Source organism: Chionomys nivalis, chromosome 15 (genome assembly GCF_950005125.1).
Source record: "Chionomys nivalis chromosome 15, mChiNiv1.1, whole genome shotgun sequence".
NCBI classification, from domain to species: Eukaryota; Metazoa; Chordata; class Mammalia; order Rodentia; family Cricetidae; genus Chionomys; species Chionomys nivalis.
Window position 1 is genome coordinate 60,966,530 of NC_080100.1, and position 24,344 is coordinate 60,990,873.

Genomic DNA, 24,344 nt, shown 5'->3' on the forward strand with positions numbered 1-24,344 from the left:
ATAGAAATCTTGAGGAACAGAATTTGGAAACTTTCACAGCTGCTGTGACAGACAAGCATGTGCTCCTTTACCCAGCACTTCATTGTGTTTAGTTCACAAAATATCAACCGTGTGAACCGTGTGAAATAAAACCCTGTTCACTCTTGCAGAAGAATAGTTGAGGCGTAGAGTCTACGATTTCATCATTTCATTGAAGGTGGACTAAAACAGAGACAATGAACCCACCAAGAAGAAAAGGGTCTAGCCACCATCCACTTTTGCTTTAACTGTGATCAGGAGCTTTCGTGGTGGTTGTGGAGAGGAAAGTACGTCTTGGCAACCATGCGGTGATGAGGGAACAGAGTGAAGCCACACACTGAATGGGCTGCATGACAAGAAAGCACATATTGCCCTACACCCACCCCGGCCTGGGTGATGGGATCAGACACAGAAACTTAAACAGCAAGAAGACTTCAAAAGCATAGGGCCAAAAAAAGAAATCTGGCTTTTTAGCTTTGTGTTAGCAATGGAAAAACATCTATTTACAAATTCACAGTGAACCATGAAAGACTGTGGGCCTCAACTGAAGAGTTCAATATTAGAAATTTAGAACAGATGGGAAACTCTTCCTTATACTTTTACTGAGAAAGAGAAATTATCCTCCTCATATTTTCCAATTCTGGAGACAAAACTGCCTGCAACTTTCCCTTTCTCAGTGCAAGGCTGGAGATGTGTGGGAGTGGATGAAGGAAAATGCCTGGCTCCTCCTACCTTTGTGGATCATGTGGTCACTTCTCAAAGCTTTGAGGAACTGCCCTGGTTAGAGCTTGCGGAAAATAAACCTAGTAAATTCCTGATGATAATCAGAATGATATGGTATTACTAAGAGATATTACTAAATAAAATTAGAAGTAAAATTTAAATTTCTCCTCTATTACTAACATTAGAAACTCACCAGATTATTTCCGTAAAATCTTCTTTTCTTCATTAACCTTTTAGTAGAGCTATAATAACATGCTTAGTGCTAACTGAGTTATCATTACAGATTATAATTACACTGTTGATTAATTTTACATCAATCTTTTACATTTACAGTTTCATCAATGTGGGCTTGCTTGAATTTTATGGACTATGATGATGTCTATTATATATAGCTGCGTGGCTGGAGAGATGGCTCAGTGGTTAAGAGCACTGCCTATTCTTTCAAAGGTCCCGAGTTCAATTCCCAGCAACCACATGGTGGCTCACGAACATCTGTAATGATATCCACTTCCCCTTGAGGAAGACATCTGATCAGCAGCAGTCCTCATCAACTTAGACCATGAAACCCAATATGGACAAATTTAATAGAACTGCCACATACGAGCTGCCCATGCATGCTTCAGTATTGTCAGGACATGCATTTCATTTTTTGATTCCTTGTTGCTTTTCATGCATGTGAGTGTGCATGCATGCATGCACATGTGCACACACACACACACACACACACACACACCAAACAGCAAACCCCAAGAGATAACAAACAAACAAACAAAAAAACCAAAGTAAACATGCAAGTCTTCTGGTTGCTCTCTTTCAACCTTTTGATACAGGTAGGAAAAGAAATGCCTTTACTCTATTAATAATCTGTACTTTTAGATTCAGGAGACACTGAATATTATATCCAAAACATGGTAGGAAGTGTTTGCTTTAAAGGTAATATCATAGATATTTTGATTTCACAGCTGCAAAAAAGGCCTTATCGTTTAATCTTCTTCCACTAAGTACTTAACCCATTCCTGGTTGTACAGTGAAGAAGGCACATTCTATTTATTACTGGACTCAGAGAAGAGTAGGGCATAATGATGTATTTCCCGGAACTGTAGAAATCCTGCTGTCTACTGGATGTGAACCTGCCATTGAGTAAATAGCTGTGGCCAAACGAATGCTTGACAAATAAGCTCTTTTCTTTTCTTTCTTTCTTTCTTTCATTCTTTCTTTCTTTCTTTCTTTCTTTTTTTTTTTTTAGCTCATTAACTTGTGCAAAAAGTATAAACACAGTTTTAATTTCCATTGTTTGTCCCCTTCCTTTCTTGGCCATTCTTCTAAAGTTCCACTTTGCTTCTCTGTTTCACATCATTGTGTTCTTCTCCATGCATGGGCATCCTTTGGTGGGCAGAGTTCGTTCTTTCATGTTGCAAGTTATTTAGGCTGTCATATGTGTTCTGGGTGTTTCAGTGGGATTGCTTCCCTACCCATCTGCTCTCAAGCTATTTAGACTGTCATGTGCTGTTGTGGGTGTTTCAGTGGAATTGCTTCCCTACCCATCTACTGTCATAGGTGGCAATGCTGCAGACAGGGATGTTTGTTATTGAAACAAACAAAGCACGTGGTATTATAGATTTGTATGCAAAACCTTCACAACAAAACTAAGTAGCTATTTGCTTTAAATATGTCAATTAAGTGTTACTAATGTACAGTGCACTTCTGGGTTAAGGATGATTGATAGTTCCACGCAGCAAAGTGTTCTTAAACTATAGTCAGGAAATAAAAATGCACAAAGAGGAAAGAATCAGCAGCTGACAGTACTAGTTACAGGTTTCAAAACAACAGTTTTAAATCATTCCTTTATTGTTCTTTCATCCTTCTGCAGTCTGGTAGCCAACAATACACTAAAAAGTTTTGGAAACGAGAAAATGTTTCAGTATGAAGCAAATATCATGGGCCTAACCTTATTTGCTTTACTCAGGAGAACTTTTTAGGAGGCACAGTGAGAATTTTGCCGGCGTGAAGAGAATAGATTTCTCTCTTTTAAGTGTCTGTCACGGTATCTGTTGCATTTACAAAATTAATTAAAGGGAGAAATGACTTTTCCCGTAGTTTCAATGGTTTGTCTGGCAAATGGCTACTTTGTCATTTGCTCAAGATCCTGTCCAATGGAGAGACACAGATACAAGTGTTAAATACACAAGGATATATATATATATATATATATATATATATATATATATATATATATATTTGTGCACACACACTTATATGTAAGATTAATAATAATATAAAAACAGGCCATAAACTTGAGAGTGGGAGGACATGGGAGGATGGCTGGGAATGGGTGAATAGAGGAAAGGAAGAAGGAAAGAGATGTCATTTTATTTCAATAAAAATATATTAGTTTTTTCTAGGAGCTAAACATACAGGAAGTAAGAGGAAAGTAACATTTTATTTAATTATATATACACACAAATATTTATCATTTTAATGGGAAATCAATATAAAATATGAACAATGTGCCTTTAATTCCTGTCTTATAATTCATGCTCATAGCATTTGTCAATACAGATACACCATGCCTCAGGAATTTGGTCACTCTCCATGGCTAGCATGGTACAGCAACGATCCATACACCTCCATCTGAAACTTGGTACAGTGGCAGGCACAATACTCACTTTGGACACTCAGGGAAAGCAGGATATGCATCTTGAATCAACACAATGGTCTGATTGCTCTTCAATTTTGGCAATTACTGTTAAAACCTGCCTTCTTGTTGGGATTAGTTAAATCCATGGACTCAGCCAGCTGACATGATTTAACAAAGTTCCGGCTGCTAAATGTAAAAATGTTTGTGCCAGAGACACTATATAAACATTTGTTTAGTCAAATATCAAAAGGACGAAGAAATTTTTCTAAAAATTCAAATTTAATATCAAAGTCCATTTTATATGCACCATTTAAATGTGCACTTGAACATTTTTGTAATTCATTTTTTGTTCCTCTCAATCAAAGTTGAGCACACGTGGTTCAAAGACAGTCAGTAAATGATTCAAATTAACTCCCTACAAAGAAAGTAAGATTTTTAAACTCCAGCTAACTGTTAGCACCAACTGTAAGCTAACAATCATAATGAAAATATTACTAAGCAGAAACTAGACACTAAGCAAGGGAAGATTAATAATTCTTTTAGAATAAAGCAAATCATTGTAATTCAATCTCTTCTGTGTGACAGGCGGGTGAATTCACAACAGTAATATTAAATAGAGGTAAATAAGAGCAGCAATAAGTTGTGGTTCTATGCTTGCTCATATCTGGAGAAGAATTAGACATGGAGCCACCTCTGCAACATAAGCAAAAACTAATAAGGTATCCGAAGCACTCAATGTGTTCATAGACTTGATGACTTGTGGAGAATTGTGAGAATGCACACATAGCTCTCTTTCTTTCTCTCTCTCTCTGGTTCTGCTTTGTCTCTATAAGCTTCATTTGCAGGCTTCTGAGCCATATAGCTTCTAGTAGGCACAGCCAATAGAAAAGCAAGAGGATGAGGGAGAATAAAGAGTTAGAAAAAGAGGAAAGCTTTGTTACTTGTTAATCTCAGAATGCACAGATGCTTTCTTGCAGTGTCTCCATTGGTCGTCCCTCTAGCTAAGACTCTTATTTCACATACAAGTCAAAACTTCCAACTCTTTGAGGTGCCCTTGACTTCTGTTCTTCCTTGTCCCCTCCAGCCTCAGCAGTGCTACTGGTTTGCTACTGTTCCCTCTGGACCCTGTTCAAAGAAGTTCTGTCTCTGTGTAATGAGATCCTTGGGTTATGTGTCCCCCAAAGTTTAAATGCTGAAGTGGAATATTTTCTCCTTCTGCTTTAGCTGTGACTGATACAGAGAGAAAAATTGATTTTTGAAACAAAATGAGCACAGTTCCTATTGAATTATTAAACAGATTGTTATGTGCACACAGAAATAGGCAGTGAGTGCTAAGATCCAACAAGAGTTTCTTAGGAGCTATCATGGCCAGTTATCCTTTATTAAATTGGTAGTTGAAGAAATGCTGGCATTCATACACGAATGAGGCCTTTGAAGTGATCTCTCATGATGTCCTTGTGGTTAGTAGACACATGTGGGCTGGATGATACAGATTTAGTCAGGTTTATAGGCTGTAGGAAAATACCTAGAGGGAACCATGGCTGCCTTTCAATATTTGAAGAGGGATTAGATTAAATCTTTGAAACACTGGAGGTTGGAGCCAGGATCAATGTTTGAAGTTCAGGGAATCTGATTTTGGCTCAATAAATGGAAGTGCCTTCTACGAATTAGACATCCTATGAAATGGAAATAGCTTCCTGTGAGGAAGATGCTTGCCTCTGGTTGTGTCAGGGGCTCATTAGGAAGGAAGGAAAGGACTTCTTGCAGTGGGGGTAAATTGAAATAGATTATCTCCAAAGTCACTCCCAATCCTAGAATCCATGAGTTCACAGAAGGAACCATTCTTGTTTCATATCACATGACCTCAAACCTAATTCTCCACACAAAGGAGTTCAGAATTTACATGTGCAGCAAGATAGTTCACTGCCTCCACAGGGACAATCAAGGTTCCTCCTCTATTTGGACAAATAGCCCATATATTTTTCTCTACTCTCCTCCCTTCCTCCCCTTCCCCTTCTACCCTCTCTCATGATCCCCACACTCTCAAGTTACTCAGGAGATCTTGTATTTTTCTACTTTCCATGTAGATTAGATCCATTAAATCCTCTTTGTTGTCTAGGGCTTTGAAGTGTAGGTTCTTTGCTTTATGTTTAAAAGCCATTTATGAGTGAGTACATTTAACATTTGTCTTTCTGGGTCTGGGTAATCTCACTTAATACGATGTTTTCAAGATCCACCTATTTGCCCGCAAATTTCAAGTTGTTGTTATTTTATACCGTGGTGTAGTACTCCATTGTATAAATGTACCACATTCTTCTGTCGAGGACCATTTAGATTGTTTTCAGGTCCTGGCTATGGCAAATAATGCTGCTATGAACATAGTTGAGCACAAGCCTTTGTGACACGATTGAGCATCCTTTGGGTATATACTCAGAAGTGGTATTGCTTGGTCTTGAGGTAGGCTGTTTCCTAATTTTCTGAGAAATCACCATACTGTTTTCCAAAGGGACTTTACCAGTTTACACTTCCACCAACAATGGAGGGGTGTTCTCTTTGCCCCACAACCTCTCCAGCATAAGTTGTCATCAGTGTTTTTGATCTTGGCTGTTCTGATAGGTATAAGAGGGAATCTCAGAGTTGTTTTGATTTGCATTTCTATGGTTGAGGATGTCGAGCATTTCCTTAAGTATTTTTTTCAGCCATTTTATATTCATCTGTTGAGAGTTCTCTATTTAGGTCTGTATCCCATTTTTATTGGGTTATTTGTTTTTTGGATGATCAGTTTCTTGAGTTCTTTGTATATTTTGGAGATCAGACCTTTGTCAGATGTGGGGTTAGTGAAAATCTTTACTCATTCTGTAAGTGCTGTCTTGTCTTGTTGACCATATCCTTTGCTTTAGAGAGAGAAGCTTCAGGAGGTCTCGTTTATAATTGTTTCTCTCAGTGTCTGTGCTACTGGGGTTGTATTAGGAAATGGTCTCCTATATCAATGTATTGAAGTGTACTTCCTACTTTCTCTTCTATGAAGTGCAGTGTGGTTGGTTTTATGTTGGGGTTTTTGATTCATCTGGACTGGAGCAGTGTGCATGGAGATAGATATGAATCTTTCTTCTGCATTGTGATATTCAGTTATGCCATTTTGATGTGGGAGTCCCCTCTGTGTAGTGTGAGCTGCGGGCCTCTTCCCACAGCCCGGCTCCCGCATGGTTAGCTTTATACCCAAAATAACAACACACGCATTGTATTCTTTTAAACACTGCTTGGCCCATTTCTATTCATGTGTGTAGCACCCCAAGGTGTGCTTACCGGGAAGATTCTAGCCTACGTCCATCCTGGGTCGGAGCTTTATCGCATCTGCCAGGGAGAGGGGAGCATGGCGTCTGCTCCAGAGAGCAGAGCTGTCGAGTCTGAGCTCACTTCCTCTTCCTCCCAGCATTCTGTTCTGTTTACTCCACCCACCTATGTTTTAACCTATGAGGGCCAAGCAGTTTCTTTATTACTTAACCAATGAAATCAACAGATTGATATATGACACTCCCACATCACCTCTGTGTGCTGTGATTAGCATTAATGAATAAAGAAACTGCTTTGGACCAAAGATCAAACTTAGGTAGGCAGGGAAAACTGAACCGAATGCTGGGACAAAGAAGGGCTGAGTCAGAGAGACGCCATGGAGCTGCCGGAGACAGATGCTGCTGGTCAAAACTTTAGCTGGTAAGCCACAGCCATGTGGCAATATACAGATTGATAGAAATGGACTAAATTAATATGCAAGAGTTATCCAATAAGAAGCTTGAGCTAATAGGCCAAGCAGTGATTTAAGTACTACAGTATCTGTGTGGTTTTTCGAGGCTGAGCAGCTGGGAACCAACAAGTAGCCACCCTCCTACTATACCATTTGTTGAACATAATTTCTTTTTTCCATTAGGTATATTTTTGATTTATTGCCAAAAATCAGGTATTTGTAGGTGTGAGGATCGATATCTGGATCTTCAGTTTAATTTGATTGGTCCTCCTATCTGTTTTTATGCCAATACCAGGCTGTTTTCAGTACTGTACCTCTGTAGAGTTTAATGGCAGAGATTGTGATGCCTCTAGAAATTCCTTAATTGTACAGGATTGTTTTGGATATCCTGGGTTTTTGTTTTTCTATATGAAGTTGAGTATTGTTTTTTCGCAGTTTGTGAAGAATTTTGTTGGGATTATGATGGGCATTGCATTGAATCTGTAGATTGTTTTTGGTAAGATTGTCATTTTCTACTATGTGTAGTCTACCTACCAAAGAGGGGAGATCTTTCCATTTCCTGGTGTCTTCTTCAATTTCTTTCTTTAAAGAGTTCTTTATAGAGGAAATTAAAATGGTTAAGAAAAACTTAACAAAATGTTCAACACTCTTAGTCATCATTGAAATCAAAATTACTTTGAGATACCATTTTAAATCTGTCAGAATGGCTGAGATAAAAACATAAAGGATAATTCATGCCAAGGATGTGGAATAAAGGGATACTCATCCATTGCTGGTAGGAGTGCAAACTTGCACAGCCTGTATTGAAATCAAGATGGTGGTTATACAGAAAGTTGGGAATCAATGTACCTCAGGATTTAGCTATATCCTTCTGGGACATATACCCAAAGGATGCTCCATCCTGTTACAAGGGCAGTTTCTCAGCCTTGTTCATTGCTGCTTTATTCATAATATCCAGTAACTGGAAACAATCATCTGTTTGGAACATAAGAATGGGTAAGAAAATGTAGTATATTTTTACCACGGAGTTTACTCAATTGTTTTTTTAAAAAAATGACATCATGTAATTTCTAGGCAATTTGATGGAACTAGGAAAAAAATCATCCCGAGCAAGGTAATGCAGATTCAAAAAGATAAATATACTATGTACTTGCTTATATGTAGATTTTAGCCTAATATAAATTAGATAAATCACATCCATTCTAATTGAAACAGAGAGGTTATGTTTAGAGGAAGGGGTTAAGGGGGACACATGGATCTTTCTGGGAGGGGGAAATAGAAAAGATCTTATGGGTTGATGATAGGTGGGTAAGAATGGGAATGAGAGAATAAGGTGGGGAGGCAGAGAGGAGATATGGTAGAGGGCGAGAATGTAGGGAGCAACAGCTGGAATTGAGGGCATTTGAGGGATGATGTGGAAAACTAGCACAGTGGAAGCTTTCTAAAATATATGGAGGTGATGCTAATCAGCTCTCCCAACAATGAACAATATAGGGCCCCAATTGGCCATCTCTTGGCACCAAAAGAGGCTTCTCGTAGTAGAATTGGATTACATTCATTTGAGTTATTGACCTATGGAGTTACACAGAAATCCCCAAACAAACCAGGCTGTTGTTAAGACAGATTGCTCTCTGCAAACTGACAGTGGTGCAGTATTGCTGAGGACAATACCCACACAACTCACTGAACATGGAAAAGTTGAACTGGTGCCTATATGGAGACTTCATCCCTACTTTCTAGTGTCTTTGGTGCAGGAAGCTACTCTGCAGCTACTAAGAGAGAAATGTAAATATGAACCCGGGCACAAAACCTTTGACCTATATTCTGTCCTGCAAGATATGCTAGGGCAATGGTGGTACAGAATCCGTAGAAGTAGCCAGCCAATGCCTGATTTGACTTAAGGCCTACTTTAGGAGAACGAACCTATGCCTGACACTGCCTGGGTAATCAAGAGCCAGAGATTAAATATCCCAGAAACCCATGGTAAAACCAAACACTCCTGATCTTAAAAAAATTACCAGTAAATGACTCCCCATGACTTCATGCTGTACTTATAGAACAATGACTTCTTCAGTCATCATCCGAAACATTTCCTTTGGCAGATTTTGAAAACAGATCCAGAGACCCACAAACAAATATTGCATGGAGAGAGAGTCTAAATGGGATGTCTCCATCAATTCCCTTACCCCAGAGATCACAGGATCCCACAGAAAAGGAGGAAGAAAGAGTGAAAGAGTCAGAGGGGATGGAGGACATGAGGAGAACAAGTCCCCCTAAATCAACTAAGTATGGCATATATGAGCTCACAGAGACTGATGAAGCAAGCACAGGACTTATCTAGGTCTGCATAAGGTCCTCTGTGTATATATTATAGTTATTAAGTTTATAATTTTATGAGAATACTGAGTGGGAACAAGTGGTTCTCTTGATCTTATGCCTGCTCTTGGAACTGTTCCTCCTGTTGGGTTGCCATGTCCAACTTAGATATGATGGTTTTTGCTTTATTTTGTATTTTATTTTGTCATGTTTTGTTGTTATCCCTTAGAAGCTTGTTATTTTCTTATGAGAGACAGAAAGGGAGTGAAACCAGAGGGAAGGGGAGGAACTGGGAGGAAGAAAGAGAAGGGAAACTATAACCAGGATCTACTGTATGAGAAAACAATCTATTTTCAAATAAAAGAAAACTTTAAAAGAAAAGAAATTTGAAGGTTTATACCGAGGAACACTGAATTTCTGTGTGTTAGTTATTTGTTAGAATATACTTGTCTTTATAAGAAATTTGAAGATTTTTTTGTGTTTTTTTTTGAGTTTAATATAAGAACAATCTTTTCTCCTTCCCTTTCCTCCCTCCAATGCCTCCCATATATCTCTCTTTGCTCTTTTTTAAATTCATGGCCTCTTTTAAATTAATGGTTGTTGAATATATATGTATATTATTTATAACACACATTTATAAATATGTGTATATAAATATACAAGTACATGTAAATATATAAGTACACATACAAATATATGAAAATATAAGTATACGTATAAATAAGCATATAAGTACCACTTGTTCAAGGTTGAATAAGGTTACTTGTATATAAGAAACTTTTATTGAAGATTTTGGAATTTTTACTAGGTTTGTTAATTATCTGTTCTGAGGAAAACAGTTTAATTTCAACTCCAATCAATCAATCCAGCAATGATTATCAGTCGTTATGTGCTTTATCAACTACATGTTACATGTTTGGCATCAGAAACAGCTATTGAGAAAATTTTAAGCAGGAGAATTTTCTTTCTTTTTTACTACATAGAATCATGCATTTGAAACATTTCAAGTAACTTTTATGTTACCTTCTACCAATAAGAGCAGAATACATACTATGTATTACTACTTTTGAATTCAGATATGTATGAGTGAATGAATATGGCTTCGACAATGAATACACAGGCAAACTTTTAGTAAAAGAATTTTTCTCATTTATTTCAGATAAGTTAAGAAATATTTTGAGTTTCATATATAAACAAAACATTGAAGAAATTGCACGTTATGCTCACTTTAAAAGTTTCCAGGGGCACAGTTATAGATCCCTATGCCAAGACTTAATTATCTTAAGACTTGCTGAATATCGTGTTGGAGGCTTTCACACAATGCTATGGAAACACAGAGGAACACATGTGAATTTATTCTGGTCGTGGAGGCGAGGTGAATGGAAAGAGTTGATGAAGAAAAATTTCACAGGAGGGATGACATTTAAACTGAGACAAGAATAAAAAAATATTTTCCCTCAGAAAAATATGAAAGAGGAAGAAGCATAGGCAGAAGAAACAATTTGCGTAGTGGCTGAAGGTGTTGCTTTCCCACCACACTAACCAGCAGCTAAGTAATTTTTTGGAAACCCTGAAGACTTTATTTTTGGTAGATTTTGCATAGAAAATTGCTGATTCTTACTGTCCCACAGATTCATCATAATATATATATTAAGCTTTAGAAAATAATTCTATCAAGAAAATTATTCATTTCCTTTAGATTTTCCAATTTTGTGGAGTACAAGTTTTTGAAGTATGACCTAATGATTCTTTGGATTTCCTCAGTGTCTATTGTTATGTCCCTTTTCATTTTTATTAATTTGAATATTATCTGTCTGATTCTTTAGGTAATATGAGTCAAGATTTGTTTATCTTGTTGACTTTTTAAAGAACCAATTCTTTGTTTCATTGATTCTTTGTATTGTTCTCTCTGTTTCTATTTTATTGATTTTAGCCTCAGTTTGATTATGTCCTATTCACTATCACTATTCTTCTTGAAAGTGCAAGCTCTTTTTGTTGTTGTTCTAGACATTTGGGTGTGTTATTAAGTTGCTGTTATGAGATCTCTCCAAATTCTTTATGAAGGTACATAGTGCAGTGAACTTTCCTCTTGGCACAGCTTTCATAGTGTCCCGTAAGTTTGGGTGTGTTGTGCATTCATTTTCATTGAATTCTAGGAAGTCTTTAATTTCTTTATTTCTGCCTTGATTCATTAATCATTCAGTAGAGTTGTCCAGTTTCTATGAGTCTGTAGGCTTTCTCTAGTTTCCATTATTGAAATCCAGCTTTAATCTGTAGTGGTCTGATAGAATGCTGGGGATTACTTCCGTTTTCTTGCATTTGTTGAGACTTGTTTTTTGACCAAGTATGTGGTCAATTTTAGAGAAAGTTCTCTAAAACTTCTCAGAACCTCAGATAGTGAGGTTCCAAGAAAGTGTATTTTCTTGCATTTGGATGATACATTCTGTAGGTATCTGTTAAGCCCATGTTCAAACAGAGATACGTGGATCTCCCTGGGAAGGGGAAATAGAATAAATCTTGTGGGTAGACTACAGGTGAGTTGGAATGGGAATTGGAGGGATCAGGCACAAAGGCATGGATGGATTCAGAGAGAGAGAGTACTGGGAGTGACAACTACAATTAGGAGACACTGTAGGGGTGATGTGAAAACCCAATGCAGTGAAGACTCCCTGAAATCTATGAGGGTGACCCTAGTGAGGACTCCTAGTATAATGAGGGATACAGAGCCCTAACTGGCCTAATTCTATAACCAAGAAATGCTTCTCGTGGTGGGACTGGGACATTTACCTAGCCACAAAACTTTTGATCTACAAGTTGCCCTGCCTGTAAGATGTGCTGGAGTAATGGTGGCAGAGAACGTATGAAAATGGTCAACCAATGAGCCCGTATGTGGCCCTGCCTGAATGGCCAGGAACAAGAGGCTGAATAGAAGGAACTCAGAGTATAACCACACACAACTGAACAACAACAACAAAATAAATCAATGAAATGGTTTCTAATGATATTCTGCTGTACTCATAGATCAGTGCCTTGTCCAGTTGTCATTAGAGAGGTTTTATCCAGCAACTTCTGGGAGTAGATGCAGAGAACCATAGCCAAAAATTAGGTGGACCTTAAGGAATCCTGAAGAAGGGGAGGAAATATTTTAAGGGCCAGAGGAGTCAAGAATACCATAAGAAAATGGCCCACAGAATTAACTAATCTGGGCTCAAGGAGGCTCACAGAAACTGAACTGACAATCACAGAACCTGTATGGGTCTAAGTTAGGTCCTCTGCATATGTTATGGATGTGTAGCTTGGTGTCTTTGTGGGACTCCTAACAGTGGAAGTGAGGGATGTCTCAGACTCTTTTGCCTGCTTTTGGGACTTCCCATTCAGCTGTCTTGTCCAGTTTTGGATGCTTGCTCTTTTCTGATGGGAAATGAAGGAGCAGTGACTCTTAGATTCAAGGGGGACTGTGAGGTGTGGAGGGAGGGGATAACTGCCTCTTGATGTAATAATGTATGAGGAAGAATAAATATAGAAATAAATAAAAAATAAAATAATTTCTCCTTTCCAAAATGACCTATGCTGACACTTTTTTTTCCACCAAAGTCTTCATGTTGTATATGGAAAAGCATGTACAGTATGGAATATGATAACAGTAACATATCATTATTAGGATACTTTTTTTGTAAAATATGTCCAATAATTCCAACATTTGGGTCTTTTAAAATATGCCAGCTCTTACAACAACCAACAGAGTAATGGACTTTCCCCTTGTCTAGCTTTGTTGTTTCTGTCTTGGACAGTCTTAGAAACATTGAAAAGAATAATTTTCATGTATACAGAATAAAGAGGAAGGAACTACCTATTGATACCCAGGTGAATTTATTTAACAATTTCAACAGTGTTGGCCTGAAGAAGTTTTGTAATAATCTAGAAGTAATTAGTTAATAGAAAAGACTAGGAAAAGGTTGTGACTAGAACTATAGTCTAGTGGTATGAAATTTATGACAGACACAGCCCTGAGTATAATCCCTGGTACTAACATTAATAAAATGAAAGAAAAATGCCAATAAAAGGAATTTTTGTCTAAGAAAACATTATGTTCAGAATTTTCCCAGGGTTCTAATATTTGAACATAACATACACCAAATTTTAATGTTGCTTTCATTTTTTACTGTTGAAATGTTCATCTTTGGATCTACTGATTTTTCCATTACAGAGTCAGTGTCTCTTTTTCAGGGTAGTTTAAAACCAATAATTTAATCCACATTCTACTGAAAAAGTTTAATGTATGTGCTTTACCCAGATGTGTTTGTCCTGCTTTAAAGATCTGATTTTAATTGCTAGCGTCATTTTAAAAAGAATCAATTCAATGAAAAAAATGCTATGTTTTCCCTCCCCCTCCCTTGAAACTCAAGGGAGAATATGGATGAACAACAAAAAACATGCTCTGTGCAGTCTTCTTTAATGTTTCACTTTCGTGCTTTATGAAATCAAAGCCAAATTGTTTGAGGCAGCTCAAAGTTCTGTGTTTGAATTATCCAGAGTGCGTGTGTTTTGCGGTCATCTCTTGTGGTGATTTCATTTTGTTCTTCTGGTATGCAACATCATATTAACACATGCTAAGTAAGGGGCAGTTTTTAAATAGGCATGCTTTTGTTGCTAAATCTGCCTCTAGTTTTGACTGGGCCAAACATTATTCTGGAGTTAGTAGTAAGAATGACTAAGACAGATGATGTGGACAAAGCCCTCAGAGAGGGCTGCATGACACAAACTGGATTTTATTTTATAGACAAAGGTCACTTTTTGTTGCTCTGCCCCTTCGGGGAGATAAGCAATATTGTTCTCACTTAGCTATCTCTCCACTGCAAGCCATTTAAACAATTGCCAAACAAATCAAAGAACTTGTAGTCAACTGGCCTGCCTTTGACTTCTATAGTCAACCAGAATTGTTTGTCTTATGTTTATTTTTGGTAAGCAGTCACATAACATGAAATGATACAGGATTACTTTTGGAAATAGATTTTTAAGTAATATTTCTTTCCAACATTGCAACAGTATTATTATTTACTTAGCACCGTTGGCTTTAATAGCACAAATCTGTATCAGACTAGGTAAATTAAACAATGAAAACTTATTGTGAAGATACTATACAATGTACCAGGGAAGGAAGAACACGCCGCATCCCAGGTCTTGCCAGGGGATATAACTAAAACTTCAGAAAATTTGGGATGTTCCTGCACCCTTCTTACACATTCCTGAACACATGCACATGTCAGTGTGCCTACCTGTGTTTGTGTTGTTTTCTGTGGTTACGTATACGTGCACCTGTACTTCAATGTTTTTCTCTAATGATTCTATATACCTTCTTCTCTAAAGCAATGTCTCACAGGTTCTCTTTATAAAATGTCCCCAGTTCAGTTTCAGGCAAGACAATCTAACTGATCCTTGCCCTTCATTAGCCAGAATATATGTATGATACTAGGTTTTATTTCGAGGGAAAAGAGTCTTGGTTTTAGAGACAGGGAATATATGGGATGGGGGCATTAATCCCTCCAAAAGTAGCTCAGTTGAAAAGTTGTGCAGTTCAATTTACTTAAATACACACAGATACAACTTCTAACTTCTTTATAATTATCATATGCTCATTGAAACATTGTTATGTAGAGCATTTGACAGATTTGACAACATGGTTAGGACATCTTGTATGTTGTGAGGAGCGCGGGGCCTCTGTTTCATCCAGCCCAGCTAGCGTTCACCCAAAATAATCACACAGACATTGAATTAATTAAATTACTGCTTGGCCCATAAGGTCTAGCCTCTTATTGGCTAACTCTCACATCTTGATTCAACCCATTTCTAATAATCTATATGTCACCACGAGGTCGTGGCTTATTGGGAAAGATTCAGCATGTGTGACCTGGCAGCTTCATGGAGGCTCTTTCTCTGTCTTTCTTCCCAGCATTCAATTTTGTGTACTATACCTACCTAAGTGCTGCCATATCAAAAGGCCAAGGTAGCTTCTTAATTCAACCAATGAAAGTGACACATAGACAGAAGGACCTCCTATACCACTTCTATAAATATTTTTTATCTTCATCTTTTGTAAGTTTGGGGCTAAAAGTCATCATTTTGCCTTCACATTTCCCTGAAAAATGGAGATATTGATATTTACTCTTCTGGAACTGTGCTAGTTAACATAAGCACACGTGAAGATATTAAATTCAATAGTTTATCTTTCATGCTTATAGTAAAAGTAGCTATTATTAGTTTTTTTATATTTAGAATGATTTAGAGTCACATAATCAGCATTTCAAAACCAAATGAAGTCATATATATTGTTGGTTCAGGAGGAGCTACTTTGAAGCATTCCCTGAAGAACTTGAAAATATAGACATGAACATTACTTTCTCAAAATCTAACTATAAAGCCTCTTAATAAAGAAACAAAAGAAAATGCAAAGTCAGTCTCAAGCCATCTTTCCAAACTTTCTACCACTAGAGAAATATTTTCAGTTTTTAGTGATGCCTGTTTAATAACTAATTGTTATTTATTTATTTATTGCTTTTTGGAGACAAGATTTCTCTGTGTAACTATCCTTGCTGTTATGGAACTTGATCTGTAGATCAGACTGGCCTTCAACTGCCAGAGATCCACGTGCCTCTCTCTTCCAAGTGCTGGCATTAAAGGCATACACTACCACACCTGTTGACAGAGGTTTCTGTCCCACCAGGTTCTTCCATCATTCAGTCCCAAAGTATCACACAGAGGTCTCCATCAATTATATCAAGCTCTTCTTACTAACTAATTTTTATAATCTGTATTAGCCCATAATTCTTGTCTGTGTTGGCCACATGGCTTGGTACCTTTTTCTGTGAGGCAGTCACATTTTGCTTCCTCTGCAGCGGGGTCACAACTGGAGACTGAAACTTCCCTCTTCCCAGAATTCTCATTGCCCTGCCTCTACTTCTTGCTTAGCTATTGCCAATCAGTGCTTTATTAAAAATAATACAAGTGACAGGATAAAAGACCATTGTCCCATAGCACAAACCTAGCACTAATGTTATCTTAATGTCTTTCACATAATTCACTTCATATCTGATCACCACTTAAAATTATTTGACCGCATGTGTAGAATATTAGTTTTGAAAACATGTGTGTGTGTGTGTGTGTGTATGGGTGTGCGTGCTGCATATGTGTAGACATGTTCCTATGTGTCTGTATGTATGTATTATGTATTATGTATGTATGTATCTGTGCATGTGGACAGCAGATACTGATGGTGGCTACCTTCCTGAATCACTTTCTTACTTGAATATGGCCTCTACAGAAGTGTGTGCCCACAACATTAAACTTTTTATATGGCGCTAAACATACTAATTTAAATCCGCATGCTTAGATGACAAACACTTAGCCATCTCTCTAGGCCCTGAAATTATTATTTAACATGGCCTTTACATAGCTTTTCTAACAAACTTAAACCTAAGTGTGTAACATAGTGTTCATCATTTGACTACATAGAATAATCTGGTGGAAACCTTCTCCTTGAAAGACAAAATAACTCTACACACTGCAGATAAAAGTTTACAAAAAACTTCTTTCCCTTTACTTGTACCATCATTACCTCTCTTTTTATTTTAAAACAATCTCTGTTTTCACACACCAATACCAGTTCCCACTACTTACCTTCCTACCACTCCTCTCGCCTTCCCCCTACTCCCCCCATCCATTATTCAGAGAGGGTAAGGAACCAACACAGTTTGGCATATCACTTTGAGGCATGACCAAGACCCTCCCCCTAATCTAGGCCAAGCAAAATATCCCTCCTAAGAGAATGGGCTTCAAAAAGTCATGGTCCTACCGCCAGTGGTCCCACAGACTACCTCAGCTGCACAGCTGTCACCCACATTCAGAGGGTCCAGTTCCATCTGTTCCATCCTGTGCTGGTTCCCCCTGCTGTCAATGTGGAGTCAATAAGTTCCCATTAGCTCAGGTAAGCTGTTTCTGTGGGTATCCCCATCATGGTCTTGACTCCTTTGCTTGTATTCTTACTCTTTCAGCGCTTTCAACTGGACTTTGGGAGCTCAGCCTAGTGCTTCACTATGTTCACTATGGATCTCTGCCTCTGCTTCCATTAGTTGCAGGATGAAGGTTCTATGGTGACAATTAAGGTAGTCATCAATCTGACTACAGGGGAAAAACAGTTAAGGTACCCACTCTACTATTGTTTAGGGTCTTATCTGTCATCATCCTTGTGGATTCCTGGGAATTTCCCTAGTTCCAGGTTTCTTGATAGCCCCTTAATAGCTCCCTCAATCAAAATATCTTTTCTTGCTCTCCCTTTCTGTCTTTTCCCCATCTTGGCCATCCTATGTTCTCCTACCCCTCCCTCTTTTCTCTCCCTCACTTATGCCTTTCCTTCTCCCCTTCCCAATTTTCTCAGGATATTTTGTCTATTTTGCCTTCCCAGGGAGATTCATGTATGTTTCTCTTAGGGTTCTCCTTGTTACCTAGTTTCTCTGGAATTGTGGAATATTGGATGGTTATCCTTTGCATTATGTCTAATATCCACTTGAGTCAATATATACAATATTTGTCTTTCTGGGTCTGGGTTACCTTGCTCAGGCTATTTTTTTCTAGTTTCATTCATTTGCCTAAAACTTTCACATTTTCTTGAAGTACTCCATTGTGTAAATGTACCACATTTTCTTTATCCATTCTTTGGTTGAAGGGCATCTCTAGGATGTTTACAAGCTTTGGCTATTACAAATAATGCTGCTATGAACACAGTTGAGAAAATGTTCTTGTGGTATGAGTATGAATCCTTTGGTTAAATGCCTGAGTGATATTTCTGGTTCTTGAGAAATTGAGTCTCAGTTTTCTGAGAAACTGCCATACTGATTTTCAAAGGGGCTGAATAAGTTTGCAATCCCACTAGCAATGGAGGAGTGTTTCCCTTACTCCACATCCTATCCAGCATAAGCTATCATCAGTGTTTTTGATCTTAGCCATGTTCAACAAGTGATACTGACATAACTGGATGTTAACATGTGGAAGAATTCAAGTAGATCCATATCTATCCCCATGTACAAAACTCGAGTCCAAATGGATCAAAGACCTCAACATAAATCCTGCCTCACTGAACCCCATGGAAGAGAAAGTGTGAAGTAGTCTTGAATGCATGGGCACAGGAAACCACTTCCTAAATATAATACTGGTAGTACAGATGTTGAAACTGAGAAGCTTCTATAAGGCAAAGGATACAGTCAATAAGACAAAATGGCAACCAACTGAATGGGAAAAGATCTTCACTAACCCCACATCTGACAAAGAACTAATCTCTAAAACATGTAAAGAACTAAAGAAAAATGGGGTAATGATTTAAACAGAGAATTATCAACAGAAGAAACTCAAATGGCAAAAAGACATAATGTTCAACATCCTTAGCCATCAGGAAATGCAATCAAAATGATTCTGAGATACCATCTTATATCAGTTAGAATGTCTAAGAAATATACAAACGCAAGTAGATATTCCATTAGAAAAGGGGAATCAGTCTGTCAAGGAGCAGGTAGAAATGAATCTCTGTGGTGACTGTCTGTCCATTGGCAACCTCCACACTCTATGGGTGCTGGCAGCCCATGGGATCTTCTTGCTTATGGAGTGTGGTTTGAATAAGGATGTTCCCCAAAGGTTCATATATTTGAACACTTTGTTCTCAGTCAGTGCAACTGTTTTTGGAGGATTAGGAGGTGTGTTTTTGTTGGAGGAGGGGCATCATTGAGGGTTGACTTCGAGAATTCGTCAGGTCATTTTAGTGTCTCTCTGTCTGTCCCCTTCTTGTTGACCAAGATGTAAACTCTGAGAGACTGCTTCAGTGCCATGCCTGCCTGCCTGCTGCTATGCTCCCCCCCCATGAAGGTCATGGATGCACTACTGGAAACTGAGTTCTGGGTGATGGCAAAGTCATCAAGGTAAATGCTGTTCTGGACTCCTGGTGTCTAACTGAATTCTCTAGGAATTAACTATAAGTGCTTCTAACTCTTATACTATATAGAATAACTATAATTTACTTGTAGAACTTCAGCTATAAATATGATATTGCCTATTTGAAAATTAGTAAATTAGTGTGTTTGAGAGTTTATTATCTAGCTAGGGAACTCAAACGGGATATTCACTGTATTTGCTTTAATGCCTATGAGTACTTATCCACATATTCCCTCACAATAATCCAGTGTTATGACTGAAAGGGCTGGGATGCAGAAATTAAACAAAAAACTAAAAGTCTGGAACTAATATTCATTGCTGGAACTAAGAACAGACTTGAACATTCTGAATTCTTTATCCTATGAATCATGACCACAGGACTGTCTCTTTAAACATGGAGATACCCAGTCTTCTCCCACATATAACAGTCAATTTCAAGAAAGGACTCAAGAGTTTGAATTTTACATTAAAAATATTAAAAAATATTTATTATTATTATTTATGTGCATATGTGTGTGCCTACATGAGTTTATGTGCACCACGTATGCACAGATGTTCAGGGGAGGGGCAGACAAGTGTGTTTAGTTCCCTGTAACTGGAGCTACAGGAGGCTATGATCTGCTTGATGTGATTTCCAGGACTTGAACATGAATTCGATACTAGAACCTAGAACAGTATACACTTTCAACCGCAGAGTCATCTCCCCAGCTTCAGAATCTGTATTGGAATAGAAACCCCAGGAGAGTCAGGTGCAGATATTCCACTTTGCTACACATTGCTTTAGGTTATTCAGTGTACCAGTGGAGTAACCTTGCCAAGAAATAGGCCCAGTATGTTTAGGATGCTGAAGTATGGAATTGAGTTGGGAGGCAGGAGGTGAGGATGTGAGTCAGGGAAGGGATACAGTCTTTGTATAAACTGGTGCTGACCAGGCATAGAAAGGAAACATTTGCCATGTGTTCCTTCAGTGATTTGGACACTGAACAGTCATTACTGTGTTAAGCTTGCACAGAAAAATCCCAGGAGGATTTTATCCTGGAATTCTTTTTAGTCTTTTTTTTTTTCCAAAATAAAAACTGGACACAAAATGTCTTAAATTAGGGAAGAATTCAGAATCGAATGTTTCTCTTTGCCCTTATATGGATTTTTTTGAGGCACTGTCTAAAATATCACGTTTTTTCTGTGCTGTGTTCGTTGTGAATGCAGGCAGCAGTTTCAACCCTTGGATGTCTTTCAAGTGAAGACATAACACATAACAACAACACACTTTATATTTCTTTTCAGTGACACAGATTTTTATCATGTGAGGGTCAGGGCTGGGTTCAAAATGTTGCTCATTTAGGAGAGAAGAATTTCTGTATCTCAGATGATAAAAACCCACAGAGTAAATGAATTATAAGGAAACACTTATATCTATTTTGTAATGATTGTGAGCTGGAAACTTTAGAGATCGCATTATATCTGACTGGACATTTAAGCATGAATAGCTATCTTTAATTCATCTCTCAACATTCAAGTAAATGCCTATGACTCTGGCAGCCAGGCATCTATTCAGAGCCTGGCTTTCAACATAGCCACTACTGTGTGTTAGGAACCAGTATGAGATTTCCCCTCAAGCCATGGGAAGTTGCAGGAAGTGACCTCTCAATTGGTCCATTGTCTAAGAAAAATTTTTGACTATCTTTTCTTGCCCTGGTAAAAGAGGCAGAATCAACATATTTGTTCCATACAGGGATAGTCCCCATAAGCCTGAGCCAGTACTTCCCCCAAGCAGCCATCCTCACTTATTGTTCTTCTCTTTCAACCTTCAGTTTACCTTGGAAAAATCACTAAGTATGATCTTTTTACGTCATATAATTTGGGATTCTTTGTTATTTGTGACTGTTCACATCCTAGCAAACAGACAAGGTGATTTCTGCTCAATGCAACACAAGGGCATTTCAGTTCTCATATGCAACAACCTTTCCCCTAGGTGAAGCAGAAAATGTGGGAGGATGTACCTCAGTTATATAACTTTGATTTATTTTAGTTCAGAACTTAATAACTAGTGGGTTTAGGGTAAATAAATTATTTAACAGACATAGTTGATGGAGGAAGGTCATTTGTCAATAAACAAACTGCCTTGGCCCATTTGATAGGCCATCCCTTAGGTGGGTGGAGTAGACAGAATAGAATGCTGGGAGGAAGAGGAAGTGAGCTCAGATGCAGGGCAGCTCCTCTGAGAGACAGACGCCATGCTCTCCTCTCCAGAGCAGACACGATGAAGCTCTGACCCAGGATGGACGTAGGCTAGAATCTTCCCGGTAAGCGCACCTTGGGGTGCTATATACATGAACAGAAATGGGCCAAGCAGTGTTTAAAAGAATAGAGTTTGTGTGTCGTTATTTTGGGGCATAAGCTAGCCAGGCAACCATGAGCCGGGCTGTGGGAAGAGGCCTGCAGCTCCCTACTACACATAGTTACAGTTCTTTTCCTCCTCTGCCCTATACTCCAAGAGCTTACCTGTTCCTGAAGTAAAGCTAGCTAGATTGTTGTAGGGACCCTGTCTCTGCCTTCTGCACAATGGGCTTGTAGGGAGACCCCCTCCACTTGCCTGCCTGCTGTACTTGGGTACTGATATTTGAGTTCTGGACTCATGATTGTGTGGTGAGTTCCTGTGGGAGAATGTTCTTGTACACTGTAAAGATTTGTCACTCATATTGGTTTAATAGAATGCTGATTGCCCAGTAGCCAGGAAAGAAAAACAGGCAGGACAATCAGACTAGGAGAATTCTGTGACTAGAAAAGGCAGAGATACAGTCACAAGCCAGATACAAAGGAAGCAAGATGAGAATGCTTTACTGAGAAAAGGTACCAAGACATGTGACTAAATATAGACAAGATATATGGGTGAATTTAAGTCATAAGAGCTAGTTAGTAATGAACCCAAGCAATAGGCCAAAGATTTTATTATTATTACAAGCCTCTGTGTGTTTATTTGGTGCTGAATGGCTGCCAGACTGGGTGGGACCGAAGTTCTTTGTTCACTGAGCCAATGACCTCATTCTGTTTTTATATATTCAGCCATGGTGTCTAATTGTTGAAGTTATTCCAAACTGCTTCTTGACATTCATCTGTCATAGATTACCTGCATTCCATTTCAAATCCCTTTACACTGCATTTTCTGCTAAGAAGCATGAATGAAATAAACTAATAATTGATAAAGTACATGCTAGTCACCATAGTACTTTTAAGAGTCAAAGCACCTTAGCTCAGTTTAAAGATTTCCCAGAGCTATTTATGCTAAATACATTGATTCGTTCTTGCAGTCTTTTAAGTTTGTTTCTTCTTTCATGTTAGCTTTGTGAGTGTTCTGTTTCTGGCAAAAGCCTTCAAATCAGTTTTCTTGACTCTCTTTTAGAAGCTTATCTTGTGATCTGCTGCCAAATTAATCTTTAAAAAACATTTATTTTTATCATGTCATTCTTTACCAAACTTGACCTCCTTGATACCTATTGTTTATATCGCCTGGGTGGTAGATAGAAGACTTATAGGCCACCCCTTCCTCCTTGCTCATGGATGACACTAATAATCAATCGGGTTTGTTTCCCTAAAAGCCAAGCACCCCAGGACGCTCAGTATGACCCCATTCAATGAAACACTTTTTAATAGGCAGAGGTCATTTTCTAGGTGTTTTATTTAGGGTTTCTATTGCTGTGAAGAGACACCATTACTAAGGCAACTCTTATAAAGAAAACATTTAACTTGTTTACAGTTTCAGAGGTTCAGCCCATTATCATCATGGTGGAGATCTTGGCAGCATGCAGGCAGTCATAGTACACGAGAGATAGCTGTGAGTCCTACAACTTGCAGGCAACAGAAAGTAAACTGACACACTGGGTGGTATCCTGAGCAAAGGGTCCTCAAAGCACCTCTTCCCCCTACACACAGTGACATACTTCCTCCAACAAGGCCACACCCCCTCCAACAAAGCCACACCTCTTAATAGTGCCACTCCTAATGAGATTATAGGGTTGATTACATTCAAACTGCCACACTAGAGGAAGCATCTTACTCACATTCAGATCACATGGGACATTCTAAGTCCTGCAGCCAATGAGCACGGCATAAGTATAACCTTCCTGTTTGGTTTTAGCATGCTTGTGAATCAATGCACTGCGTGTGCTTTGTGCTCTCCTGGGTCTTAGCCACCTTTACTAGGCTTTTTCTTCAAGATGTTCTTACTCTGCTTTCCTATTGTGCTAGGCCTTCCCCATAGTGTCAAGTGGTTCTCCTGGTTCTCTGATACTTTCTTGTGCCATGCCAGGCAGGGATTGTTTCAACACTCTAAGGTGTTTGAGTCACCTATTTCTTTACTAAGTAATAGTTTTCCAGCAGGCTGTCAGGTAGCTGTAGTTTCTTTTGGAACTGACATCCTTCAGTTAGATTTTAGAAAGCAGGCATTTTATTTTTACTTATTTTTTATAGTGTTTACTGATGAAGCCTAGACCATTTTGTTTAAGCTCACAAATGGAGGTAAGTGAGCGCGCACACACACACACATGGTTCCTTGGATTCTAGCATAAAATGTACTTTTCTTTAGTGTTTCTGAGACAGGGTCTCACTGTGATCCAACCGGAACTCACACAGATTCACCTGCTTATGACCCCCCAGTGAAGTTGTACACTATCACAATCAGCAATATTTTTAAAATGTAGAATAGTAAATTAGTGGGTAATTCTTAAACTTCAGCTGGGACTAGGGAAGCACTTTGATGTTAAAATCATTAAGCTACAATTAGTATTCTACTAAATGAGCACAGCAATAAAATGACTCCTGATGATACATCGCTATACCCATAGATCAATGCATTAGTCTGCCATCATCAGAAAAGCTTCCTCTTGCAGTAGATGACAGTTAACACAGAGACCCACAACCGAACAATGTTCA